This window comes from Halichoerus grypus, chromosome 4 (assembly GCF_964656455.1).
Source record: "Halichoerus grypus chromosome 4, mHalGry1.hap1.1, whole genome shotgun sequence".
Taxonomy (NCBI): Eukaryota; Metazoa; Chordata; class Mammalia; order Carnivora; family Phocidae; genus Halichoerus; species Halichoerus grypus.
In genome coordinates, this window is record NC_135715.1 from 7,762,039 (window position 1) to 7,775,026 (window position 12,988).

Consider the following 12,988-nt stretch of genomic DNA (forward strand, 5'->3'; position numbering starts at 1 on the left):
AAATCACCATATTAACTTGATACTGTTATATGAACCTTACTGAGTTTATAACTTTACTAAAAACTAAATTGTATATTGGAGCGCCTGGGTGGCTCAGTCGGTTAAGCATCTGCCTTTGGGTCAGGGTCCTAGGATTGAGCCCTGCACCGGGCTCCCTACTTAGCGGGGAGTCTGCTCCTCCCTCTCCTTCTACCCCTCCACCCTGCTCGGGCTCTCTCTCTTGCTCTCTCTCTCAAATAAATAAATAAAATCTTTAAAAAAATAACTAAGTTATATTTAATATATGTTTCATATGATTTACAAATGGAAATAGCTTTTACATAATATTGTGCTTTACTATATGTTGGTAATGTTAAAAATAATTTGTAAAAGTATCTTTAACCATTGTCTTTCCACCCATCCAGAGTACCAAATTCTCTGCTACCAGCAGGATATTTGTGAAATGCCGAATGGAAGCAATTTGGAATTCTGAACAATAGTCTTCAAATAGAATCCTTTAAAAATTAGCTCAATATTTAGTTGGAGGAAAAGCCGAATACTATACTGTAGGAGGCTGGAGGGTCCTTCCTGGTAGCTGATGCAGATTTACTTCATAGGCAAATCAGAAAACCTCAAGAAGGAGTTATATTTGCAAGTTATATATAAGATAAACATAATTGGACCTTGTTGTTTAAACACATAATAACAAAAATAGATACCATTTTTTACTGTGTCCTATGTCCAGGAATTACTGCTGAACCCTCTACATGCTTAATTCTTAAAATTGGCATGTCATATAAATTTTATTTTATAAAAAGAAGAAACTGAGTCTTAGAGAAATAATACGACACACTCACTATCCCACTTCCGACCGAGTGCTAGCTGCCTCATGTTTAACTCCAGAGCATAAGCTCTTCATCTTGGTGTTGTAATGCCTCCCAGAGAAGTCTATCAAAACAAGGACATGTGTTTCTAAAAGAGAAAAAAAACTGGCTTTGAGTTCTGCACCAGCCAGAGCAAACTGCTGTAATCTTTCTGTTCTGGTCTCCTCACTTGGGAAGGAGATATGGTATCTGCTCTGAAGGATGCTGGAGAGTTAACGGTTCTGGCCATGCCGCTCAGTGTCTGGCATACAAGTCCATTTGCCTCCTGTTGTGGAAATATCTCAGCGAGCCTCATTTCTTATATCCCTCGTTTTCTTCCAATGTCGGCATGCTTCTGCTTCTCAGCCTTCTCCCGGTTTCCCCGATTTGTATTTGCTCACCTCTCCTCGTCCTTTCTATTAAATCTCTCCTGTTCTTCCTCACATCTTTAATTTCCTAAACCGTTATCTTCTCATACTTCTCAACTTCTGTGTCCCCTGCATTTTGGTCTCTGATTATACTGTTGATCCCTTGCCCATCAACTCCTTCAAAGAACTGCTCTCTTTGTTCACAGTGCACTATCACCATCACCTGGGGGGGAGGCATCAAACTAGGTCAGCGTACAGTGCCCAGGAAATGTATTGCAATATTGATTTTTCCCTCCTTTCTATTCATTTTCTGAATGATTGCCTTAGACTTATTCCATATTCAACAGTAAAGAGACTTGCTTTGGATTTGTACTATATTCTACAGTAAAGAGACTGTCAGAGAGTTTGAATGATACAAGAAAGCTTGCTACAGCTGTTCAAAAAAAAAATGTCTGTGATCTAAGTAGATCATAAAGATCAGGCATATGAAAAGACATCCTTTTAATCAAAATCTACTGTATGGGACATAGTAATGCAGCCTTGGGATGCCCTGTTTTATTAATTAATATCTATTGATAGTAATTCTATTATTGTATAGAAGAATATTATTCCTAATGAACTAAACTTTCTTTAAAGTACTTTTGTAAATCATGCTAATCCTTTGTTCTAATGGTGATACATTAAAAAACCAGATGAATAAAATATACAGAAAGATATTTTAGTGATTTAAGAATATAAAATAAAATTTATATGACAAGTAGGAATATTCTTCTCTAATATTCTAATCGTCTGTGTGTCAATTAAACATCAGTGCTCTATAAAGAATGATTTTTTTCTTTGATGTCAGAGATTATTTCCTCTGAACCAGTAAGACTTCCAGAATAATCCCAGTTAAGTAAAGCTGATTTCAGAAACAGTTTTATAAATATTTAGGAACCAGAACCTTTCATTCTTAAATCATGGGAAGTGACTCTGCACTAATATTGTGTGACAGTGACCTAATTAGAATCATTTGCATACTGATGAGACTTTGAAGGAGATAAGCAATAGCATGCTTGTAATAGATAATTAATTTGTATTTCAAAATAAGCTATGGCTATTTAACAACAACTCAAATGACACATTGAATTAAAAGAGTTGTTCAAGTTACTTCTTAACACTAAACTCCTGTTACAGCTTTTCAATTGTGTTAAGCTTCAAACTGATGAGCATATCCCATGAATCCATTTATATTCATAAGGTGACTCCTCATTAAATGCTTAATTCTCAAATTCATCTTCAAAATATCTCTTTTTGTCAAGAAATTTGGAGTGATTTATGTGTTATTAATTAAAATACTTTCTACTGGTGTAGCAACGTGCATCTGAATAGCACATTGCACCTTTCAAATAATCTTACATCATCCCCCAAGGACGTAATGCCCACGTTTTAGTTATTGGAATGGTTGAACTGAAAGGTAAAGAGATTTGGGCACAGAAAGCAAGTCAAAATGAGCTGGGATGCTGGGGCACTCTTCATTTTGCCTCCTAACATGAAATAAGACATACAGAACCTTAAATAAACTGACCAGGACAACTAATAAACTCGTCCAACACGTCTAATTTACTGTCCCTTACTGATCATTGAAAGTGTAAAATGTCGAGAATCATTCACCAATCACCGCAACTGGAAACGGAAAAGTGAGTTGCGGTGATTTATAGAATGTCTTCCTCCTCTGACCCATTAATCTCTCTTTCATGTAAGTTTCAAACTATAACTGTGGTTTATTTTCATAAAGTTAAGTCACTCTACAGTATAGCTGTTCTGTTATCAATTACTCTATGCCTGGCAGTCCTGGAAAGAATGCTCTGATGACATAATTGTAGGTGAATTATGAAAATAACAGGCCCTTATCCAAAAGAAAGTTCAAGTTTTCACACATAAAAATTTCTTCATTGACCCCAGAGGGCACATCCAGCGTAGACAACCACTAGTGTTATTTATGTGGCCTCTGACAAGAAGATTAAGAATTACCATTATTGGAATTTCAGGTAACAAGGAAAGAACTAGCAGGTCAGCACAGATGGGGAAGAGGAAAAAGCAAGTGGATAACATATTAGAAACACTGGGTTTGTTCTCAATCACACAGCCTTGGAAATTCAGAATAATCTCAAAGTTTGGAAATCTTTTCTCCTTCATACCATAAAAATTGTTTCATTTAAGTATGAGATTTGCAGTTGCATATATGTCATTGTTCTAAAAACCAGTAAGAATCCCAGACCCTAGAACTGAAAGAAACTGCGAGAAACTTTATATGATGTTGTATATGTTATTTATAAAATACACACACATATATGATGTGTTATATCATATATGTGTGTGTGTATATATACATATATATACATATATGTATATATATATATATATATATAAAACCTGAAAAGATTTAGCAATTTTATTTCATTTTTTCACTTTATATGGGAAAATCACTAAAGCCTAAAATCACTAAAGCCTAAAAAAGGTTAGGTGGCATTCTTAAAGTCACAAATAATAAGCAGGAGATTGCAAAGTCATATACACTTCTATATAATAAGATGTTAAATACCTGTTTTTTTTTTCTTTTAATTCACCTAGAAATACTTGATTTATGTTTATCTGAGGAATCATGTTTTTATGGGGTTTTGCTGTTACTGTTTTTTCTTTAAGTTCAGTATATGAGTCACAGTTTGGATACCTCTGTTTTGCAAGAAGGCTCCTATGAGAGTCCATACTTTTACTAATGATATTTCAAAATCCATACATTACACTTTATCTGAACAGATACATTCTAATCTTTTCATTGCAAAACCCCACCTGAGTGCCTGCATTTGAAGGTTACTGACCTTCAAACATTGTAGGTAAGAGTGAGTTTAGAATAAAACAAACAGGGATGCCTGGGTGGCTCAGTCAGTTAAGCGTCTGCCTTCTCCCGCTGCTTATGCTCTCTCTCTCTCTCTCTCTGACAAATAAATAAAAGTAAGATCTTTAAAAAAAGAATAAAACAGGGGCGCCTGGGTGGCTCAGTTGTTAAGTGTCTGCCTTCGGCTCAGGTCATGATCCCAGGGTCTTGGGATCGAGCCCCGCATCGGGCTCCCTGCTTAGTGGGAAGCCTGCTTCTCCCTCTCCCACTCCCCCTGCTTGTGTTCCCTCTCTCGCTGTGTCTCTCTCTGTCAAATAAATAAATAAAAATCTAAAAATAAAAAAAAAATAAAAAAAAATAAAAAAAGAATAAAACAAAAACATTTACCATTTTGGTAAAGACCTGTTCACTAATATTTCAATACCTACGACATATAATTATCATGCTGAAGTATGCCATTTATTTCCAAACCTAGTAATAATCTAAGTTTGATTTTCTATCACAGATAGAGTTGAACTGGTACTACTCTGAAGCAATTCATCTCATGCAAACACTGGTATCAGCTATACTCCTGTGTTTAGGTTCTAGTTAAGTCATTTAATGCCTTGTTTAGAATTTACACACATGGTTTCATTGATATACATACAGAGAGACACTCAGCTAACTTTCCTGAGCAGTTCTCACTTCAAAGAACAGAACTGTAAAACTGCAAGAGAAGCATAGTGCTGTGTGGTCTGTCATTGGAAGAAATACTGTCCCAACCAGTAAGCCTTTTTCAGGATGCTGAAAATTCCAAGTTTCTGACTTTGGGCACTGCAAAGCACTGCTCTAAAAGTCACCTTGGTGCATGTGGTAGGAGCTAGCAACCCATCACCGGAATGACATTTCCTTTAAAAAAAAAAAAGTCATACTTTCTGTGCACCTCAGATAAAAATAGCAGAGGCCTCCAGCACTGTTCCACATTTTATGGTCTCATGGACAAGCACAAGAAGTTTCATTTAAAAACAACAGAACCCATCGAGTGCTCACTTAGTTGTACAGAAAGTCAGAATTTTGCGAGTTTTCCCCTTCAGTCTAAATTAGATCTGCATACTTGATGTGTATCTGCATTTTGCTGTGGCAGTCATGAAGCTGGGCAGCTATTGTGTCTACTGAGGCAAGGACTGTTAGCCAAGCCTGCCTCTATGCCCTGGAAACGTTTTGTAATTTGGGATATTAAACTCAAATGACTCCAGAAGGAAGGGAAACATAGATTCAAAGATGTAGTTCTTCTTAGTTCTTGTCTGTCCATTATTCACAAAGGCAGGTAGACCTTGACAGTGATAGCCTGAAACTCCCAATCATATTAAAGGATTCATGTCAAGCGCCACCTTTTCTTTCAAGGCTCCTCTTGGAACCTACCAGCTACTCAAGCATGCTCTGTTTCCCACCACTATCATAGCTGGTGCTTGCTTTTGTCATTTTCTTGCTTCATTTCATTGTAATTAACTCCCTTTCTTACTTCTGTCAACCCTCCTAGACTCTGAGTTGCCAAAATGGAGTTTGTTTCTTATTCATCATTTTACTTCAGAGACTAGCCCCCAATAGATCCTCAGCAAATCTGGCTCCTGGTTCCCACCTGCCTGAAGTTCACTCCTAGCTTGATGCTTTATGCTTGCTTTCAACAGCAAAGGAAAATGGAGATGTGGTAAGAAGACTCAAGAGGTCTGTGTTTGTTTTGTTTTGTTTTCTTCCCAAGTAGTCCTTGCCAACTGGTTATTAGAAGGTTAGTGAGTCTAGTGTTGGATTGACACAATGCAGTTGGCCATGGGTACACTTAACCACCGTGTGTTGGTAATGGCTATGTTAGGGGAAAAAAAAAAAGTTTTTGTTAAGTCACCAGAGGTGGCTTGAGCAACCATGGGATAGTAACCATCACCCATTTACCTTCCAGAGCTGTCTCAGTAACTTACCTTCCTAGCCCTGTCAGCATGCATCATTTAGATTGACAGACCTAGGGAAGCTCTACTCGGGTCATACCCAGACTAGAATATTTCTCAAGATAAATAGTAAAATTAAAACAAATAAATGAATAAATGAATGAGTGAATGAATGAATGAATGAATAAATACATACATACAATACAATACAATACAATACAGTACAATACAATAGCAGCTAAGGTGTTAGCCCCAGGGTGGGAATGCAGCCCACTTATCTCATGGAATCAGCCCATACATGCAGGTTTCTATTAAGTAAAGTAGTTTTTATGGGTAGTTTTATTTAGGTAAATAAATTGGTCTCCAAGAGAACCGTCTACGAAGCACATATCCTTCAATGGATTCTCGACTGTTGCTGGATTCCATCAAATCTAACCCTGATTATCAAAACCTCAAAGATGATCAATTCCAGTGTTGTGAATATGGAAGGGGAAGAAAAGATCAGAAAAGAGAGAAGATACGTACAAGCACACAGCTAGCAGCCTAACTTAGTGTTAGTGTCAGGACACATAATATCAGCTAGTCAGGAACTGGATCAGATGGGAGGGTGTTTTGTCCTGCAGCTAACTCACTGTGGACTAGCTTTCCTAGTTGGTAAGTTGGTAAGGAGCTCCACATGCAAAGTCAAGAACAACTCCACAGTTTTCAAAATTTCAGGAGGTTGTTGGTATCTGCTTCTCATTCACGGATGAGTTCTAATAAATTTTGTTTTAATGTTGTTTCCCATAACAAGTAAGATTTTGTTCCATTTCTTTGAAAAAAGTTGATGGTATTTTGATAGGGATTGCATAATCCTAAAGTTTGTATGGAACCAGGAAAGACCCCGAATAGCCAGAGGAATGTTGAAAAAGAAAAGCAAAGCTGGCAGCATCACAATTCCGGATTTCAAGCTCTATTACAAAGCTGTCATCATCAAGACAGTATGGTACTGGCACAAAAACAGACACATAGATCAATGGAACAGAATAGAGAACCCACAAATGGACCCTCAAAACTATAGTCAACTAATCTTCGACAAAGCAAGAAAGAATGTTCAATGGAAAGAAGACGGTCTCTTCAACAAAGTGTGTTGGGAAAATTAGACAGCCACATGCAGAAGAATGAAACTGGACCATTTCCTTACACCACACACAAAAATAGACTCAAAATGGTTGAAAGACCTAAATGTGAGACAGAACTCCATCAAAATCCTAAAGGAGAATACAGGCAGCAACCTCTTCGACCTCAGCCTCAGCAACTTCTTCCTAGAAATATCGCCAAAGGCAAGGGAAGCAAGGGCAAAAATGAACTATTGGGACTTCATCAAGATAAAAAGCTTTTGCACAGCAAAAGAAACAGTCAACAAAACCAAAAGACAACCGACAGAATGGGAGAAGATATTTGCAAATGACATATCAGATAAAGGACTAGTATCCAAAATCTGTAAAGAACTTATCGAACTCGGGCGCCTGGGTGGCTCAGTTGGTTGGGCGACTGCCTTCGGCTCAGGTCATGATCCTGGAGTCCCGGGATCGAGTCCCGCATCGGGCTCCCTGCTCGGCGGGGAGTCTGCTTCTCCCTCTGGCCCTCTCCCTCTCATGTGCTCTCTCTCTCTCTCTCTCTCAAATAAATAAATAAAATCTTTAAAAAAAAAAAAAAAAGAACTTATCAAACTCAACACCCAAAGAACAAATGATCCAATCAAGAAATGGGCAGAAGACATGAACAGACATTTTTCCAAAGAAGACATCCAAATGGCCAACAGACACATGAAAAAGTGCTCAACATCTCTCAGCATCAGGGAAATCCAAATCAAAACCTCAATAAGATACCACCTCACACCAGTCAGAAGGGCTAAAATTAACAAGACAGGAAACGACAGATGTTGGCAGGGATGTGGAAAAAGGGGAACCCTCCTACACTGTTGGTGGGAATGCAAGCTGGTGCAGCCACTCTGGAAAACAGTATGGAGGTTCCTCAAAAAGTTGAAAATAGAGCTACCATACAACCCAGCAATTGCACTCCTGGGTATTTACCCCAAAGATACAAATGTAAGGATCCGAAGGGGTACATGCACCCCAATGTTTATAGCAGCAATGTCCACAATAGCCAAACTGTGGAAAGAGCCAAGATGTCCATCGACAGATGAATGGATAAAGAAGATGTCCATCGACAGATGAATGGAAAAGAAGAGCCAAGATGTCCATCGACAGATGAATAGATAAAGAAGATGTGGTGTATATATATATATACAATGGAATATTATGCAGCCATCAAAAGGAGGGAAATCCTGCCATTTGCAACAATGTGGATGGAACTGGAGGGTATTATGCTGAGCGAAATAAGTCAATCAGAGAAAGACATGTATCATATGACCTCACTGATATGAGGAATTCTTAATCTCAGGAAACAATCTGAGGGTTGCTGGAGTGGTGGGGGTGGGAGGCATGGGGTGGCTGGGTAATAGACACTGGGGAGGGTATGTGCTATGGTGAACGCTGTGAATTGTGTAAGACTGTTGAATCACAGACCTGTACCTCTGAAACAAATAATGCATTATATGTTAAAAAAAAAAAAGAAGAAGAAGAAGAAGAGAGTAGGAAGGGAAAAATGAAGGGGGGGAAATTGGAGGGGGAGACGAACCATGAGAGACTATGGACTCTGAGAAACAAACTGAGGGTTCTAGAGAGGAGGGGGTTGGGGGGATGGGTTAGCCTGGTGATGGGTATTAAAGAGGGCACATATTGAATGGAGCACTGGGTGCTATATGCAAACAATGAATCATGGAACACTATATCAAAAACTAATGATGTAATGTATGGTGATAAACATAACATAATAAAATTTTAAAAATGTGAAAAAAAACAAGTAAGTTTTTGTCTCATGGTGTCAGAATGAATATAGATAAATAAAAGGACTGAGTATACATAGACACAGAGGGAAAAAGTCCAGGAGAATAAGATAGTGAGAAGTTATCAGTGAAAATAAACTTATTTAGAGGTAAGATATATTTAAGGAGGGCTCATGTTGTATCCAAATCAATATCGTGACCATTTATTAGAAGCTGTCATAGATGAACAATGCAGTTTCTCATAAAAGAAAAGAAAGAAAAGATAAGATACTGGCTATTTGGGCAATAAGTATGCCATGGTGGGAATGAATAAATGCAGTTAATTTGCTTCCAAGGGTCTCTTATTTTCTGCTTCTTAGACTCAATTATAACTTTAAGATTAATAAACCTGAATTAGTAACCCAAGTGCAGATTCTGGAGTTAGGTAACTTATTCTAACTCTGGATCCACTAATTGCTAGTAGTATGACATTAGCAAGTGTCTTAATCTCTCTAAGTCTATGATTCCTTGTCAGAAAAATGGGTATTATCCCAGGAGTGACTTCATGAGATTTTGGTGGTCAATAAACCAGAATGTAGATGAATTGTTTTTGCATAATGTCAGACCAATAAATACTCTAAAACAAACATATCAGTTCTTAGAAGTCATAGATGTAGGTCCAGTAATGACCTTGTGAAGGTCAGCTGGTTCCACACTCATCTGTCTTCCAAATTCCCATCCCCTCCACTGGACTCTCATCCGTCTTTGGTAATCATTCTCTCCCTCTCTCTCTCTCTCTCTTTCTCTCTCTCTCTCTCACACACACACAGAGTAAAATACACAATGAGGTCAATGGTAATCATAATCACATACACATAAATATAGTTAATGTACAATAAGGACAATGATTTAGATGTTTTCCATCATTTACAGACAGTTTGTTACAGACACTTATAAAGTAGAAGTAACTTCTTACAGTGATCATTTCTCCATTTTAATTTATCTTTTTCAAATGTGTTATCAGTGGATGCTACCCTGAGTAAAAGTTAGTTTATACACAATTAATGACATATTAGCTTATGATTTTTATAAAGCACTGCTGTTCTCTTTCTGATATTTTTTTAAATTCTCATAGTGCTTGACATTCATGAATGCTTCTCACTTCTGCTGTGTCAGATAGTTTTTCTAAAATTTTTGTCCTGCTGTATTGTGTTAAGAGAATTTACTCTTGGGGCGCCAGGGTGGCTTAGTCATTAAGCGTCTGCCTTTGGCTCAGGTCATGATCCCAGGGTCCTGGGATTCAGCCCCGCATCGGGCTCCCTGCTCAGTGGGAAGCCTGATTCTCCCTCTCCCACTCCCCCTGCTTGTGTTCCCTCTCTTGCTGTCTCTCTCTGTCAAATAAATAAATAAAATCTTTAAAAAAAAAGAGAATTTACTCTTCACAGTAGAGAAATAGTTAAAACTGAGCCAACAATGAAATTGTTAAAAAATACTATGGTCTTATTCTGTATATATTTTATTTAAAAAACAAAAACAAAGGAGCAATATGGAATAAAATATCATACAAATATGTATTGATGTATCAATAGCACTTGGCATTGATTGTCACAAATACAGAAATATTAATACACTAATATTAATACACAAAAGCAGATATTGTTAATATGCTGATATTAACATGTGATATTTATCTAGGGTGGCCCCATGAGTTTCACTGCTTTGCTGTTCACACCCTACAATCTCCCCTTCAGTATGTGAGGACCCTGTGACTTGCTTTTTTTTTTTTTTTTTTTAAGATTTTATTTATTTATTTGACAGAGAGAGAGACACAGCGAGAGAGGGAACACAAGCAGGGGGAGTGGGAGAGGGAGAAGCAGGCTTCCCGCGGAGCAGGGAGCCCGATGCGGGGCTCGATCCCAGGACCTGAGCCGAAGGCAGACGCTTAACGACTGAGCCACCCAGGCGCCCCACCCTGTGACTTGCTTTTAGCCAGTAGAATATGGTAAAGGTGAAGGAACATAGTAACTAAGTAATTAAGGTAAGGTTAATTTTTCCATTGCATTTTTGCAATTAGCTGTGCCCAGCTTTCTGGGGCTTTGAGTTTCAGTGGAAGTGGACACAGGAGTCGGTTCAGGGCTCTTTGAAGGAGGGAACTACTCTCCAGTGTTGTACCCGATAGAGCGCAGGGAGCTGGTTCAGTGCATGTTGTTCAGGAGAAATGTTTTTGTTTTTTGTTGTTGTTGTTGTTCAGGAGAAATGTGATACAGGATTGCCATCAGTTTAGTCTTACGTCATAAGGAGTGGCCTCTCTCTTCCTCAGATTCCACCCCTCCAGATCTGGTCTGGCAAAGTGACCCTCTGCTTCAGATAGCAGAGTCTTTGCTGCATACTGAGCAACTTGTATTGATGAAACAGATGTAAACTAATTACATAAGTCTCAGGCCTGATGTTATTCAATAAGTAATGTAAACAGTAAATATAATTCAAGAATTAATTGTGCCCTTTGAAATGACTCAAGGGTAACTGGTATCACTAGCTGATATTCAGAAAATCACTGTTCTCAGGGTTCTAATTTCATTGTTGTTACTGAAAAGGTGCTTGGCATTATTTTCTCCTTGAAATTTTCACTACTCGATATCAAGTATAAGAAAGCAAACTGGAGACATCATACCTTTTACTCAGAAACTGAGAACTAAATACCCTAAAAAGCACTAATAAAGAAATCAAGAGGGGCGCCTGGGAGGCTCAATCGGTTAAGTGTCTGACTCTTGATTTTGGCTCAGGTCATATCTCAGGGTCCTGAGATCAAGCCCTGCATCAGGCTCAGTGATCAGTGGGGAGTCTGCTTAAGATTCTCTCTCTCCCTTTGCTCCCCTCTCTCTCTTAAAAAAAAAAAAAAGGAAAGAAAAGAAGAAGAAATCAAGAATTGTGTTTGGTGTTCTAAAACAACTTAAATAGCTCATTTCAATAATACACTTTAGAGGTTTCTGAAACTCAAAGAAAAAAAATATTTTGATTAGTTTGTTTTGATAGTTTTGAAAGACTAGATATAAACAAATAATAGTAATAAGGTATTCCTAAATTATGAAATGTTCTATAACAGCATATATAAACATCACTAAGAATGGTGAATTTTTCTAGAAGCTTATTTTATTTACTTATATTTAATAATATTCAACATTTTCTAATGACAAAAAACATGTAATCATATATGCTTCAATAAACACCTACCAATCAATAAGGAAAATATCCATTGAATACAGGCTTTTATTCCAAACTCTCTAGAATACATTTTAAAAAATAACACACGAAACATAACTTATACTCAAAAATAAAGTTTTATTTGTGGAAAATAAAATAATTATATAAGTAACAATTAGGCGATGTAACCGAATTATGCCAGAAACAAAAGCTGGCTTTTGAGATTGGTAAGAATAAGAACAGGGTTTAAAATAGGTAGGAATTACCATATGCGTTTGCAGAGACTGTCATATAAAATGCAGGTTTTCAGATTAATACAAGGAGTTCAGCCTAGTGTGGGGAGATACCAGGAAGTTCTTGAAAGTAAAATGATAGTAGCTTTTGGACCATCTTTTTTTTTTTTTTTTTTAAAGATTTTATTTATTTATTTGAGAGAGAGAGAGAGCACATGAGAGGGGGGAGGGTCAGAGGGAGAAGCAGACTCCCCACTGAGGAGGGAGCCCGATGCGGGACTCGATCCTGGGACTCCAGGATCATGACCTGAGCCGAAGGCAGTCGCTTAACCAACTGAGCCACCCAGGCGCCCTGGACCATCTTTAATATAGGTGAGAGAAGTGTTCAGCCAATGAGTAAACAATAAGAGTCTGAGCTTGTTATATCTACTGAAACGTGCTCTAGCCAAGCTACTAAGTCTCTAGTTCACTGATTTTCAAAAATATATATCAGCAAAGCAGACCAATTCTTTAAATGAATCTTAGGTGGAAGACCAAATGGACCACTAACAAAAGTGGAACCGTTATGTGAAAGTAGAATAGAATCACCCTCATTGTTCTCAGCAACTCCTACAGTAAGGTTCCTCAGACCACAGTTTGCAAACCACTGCAGCCCACCCAGCATAGCTGACTATATAC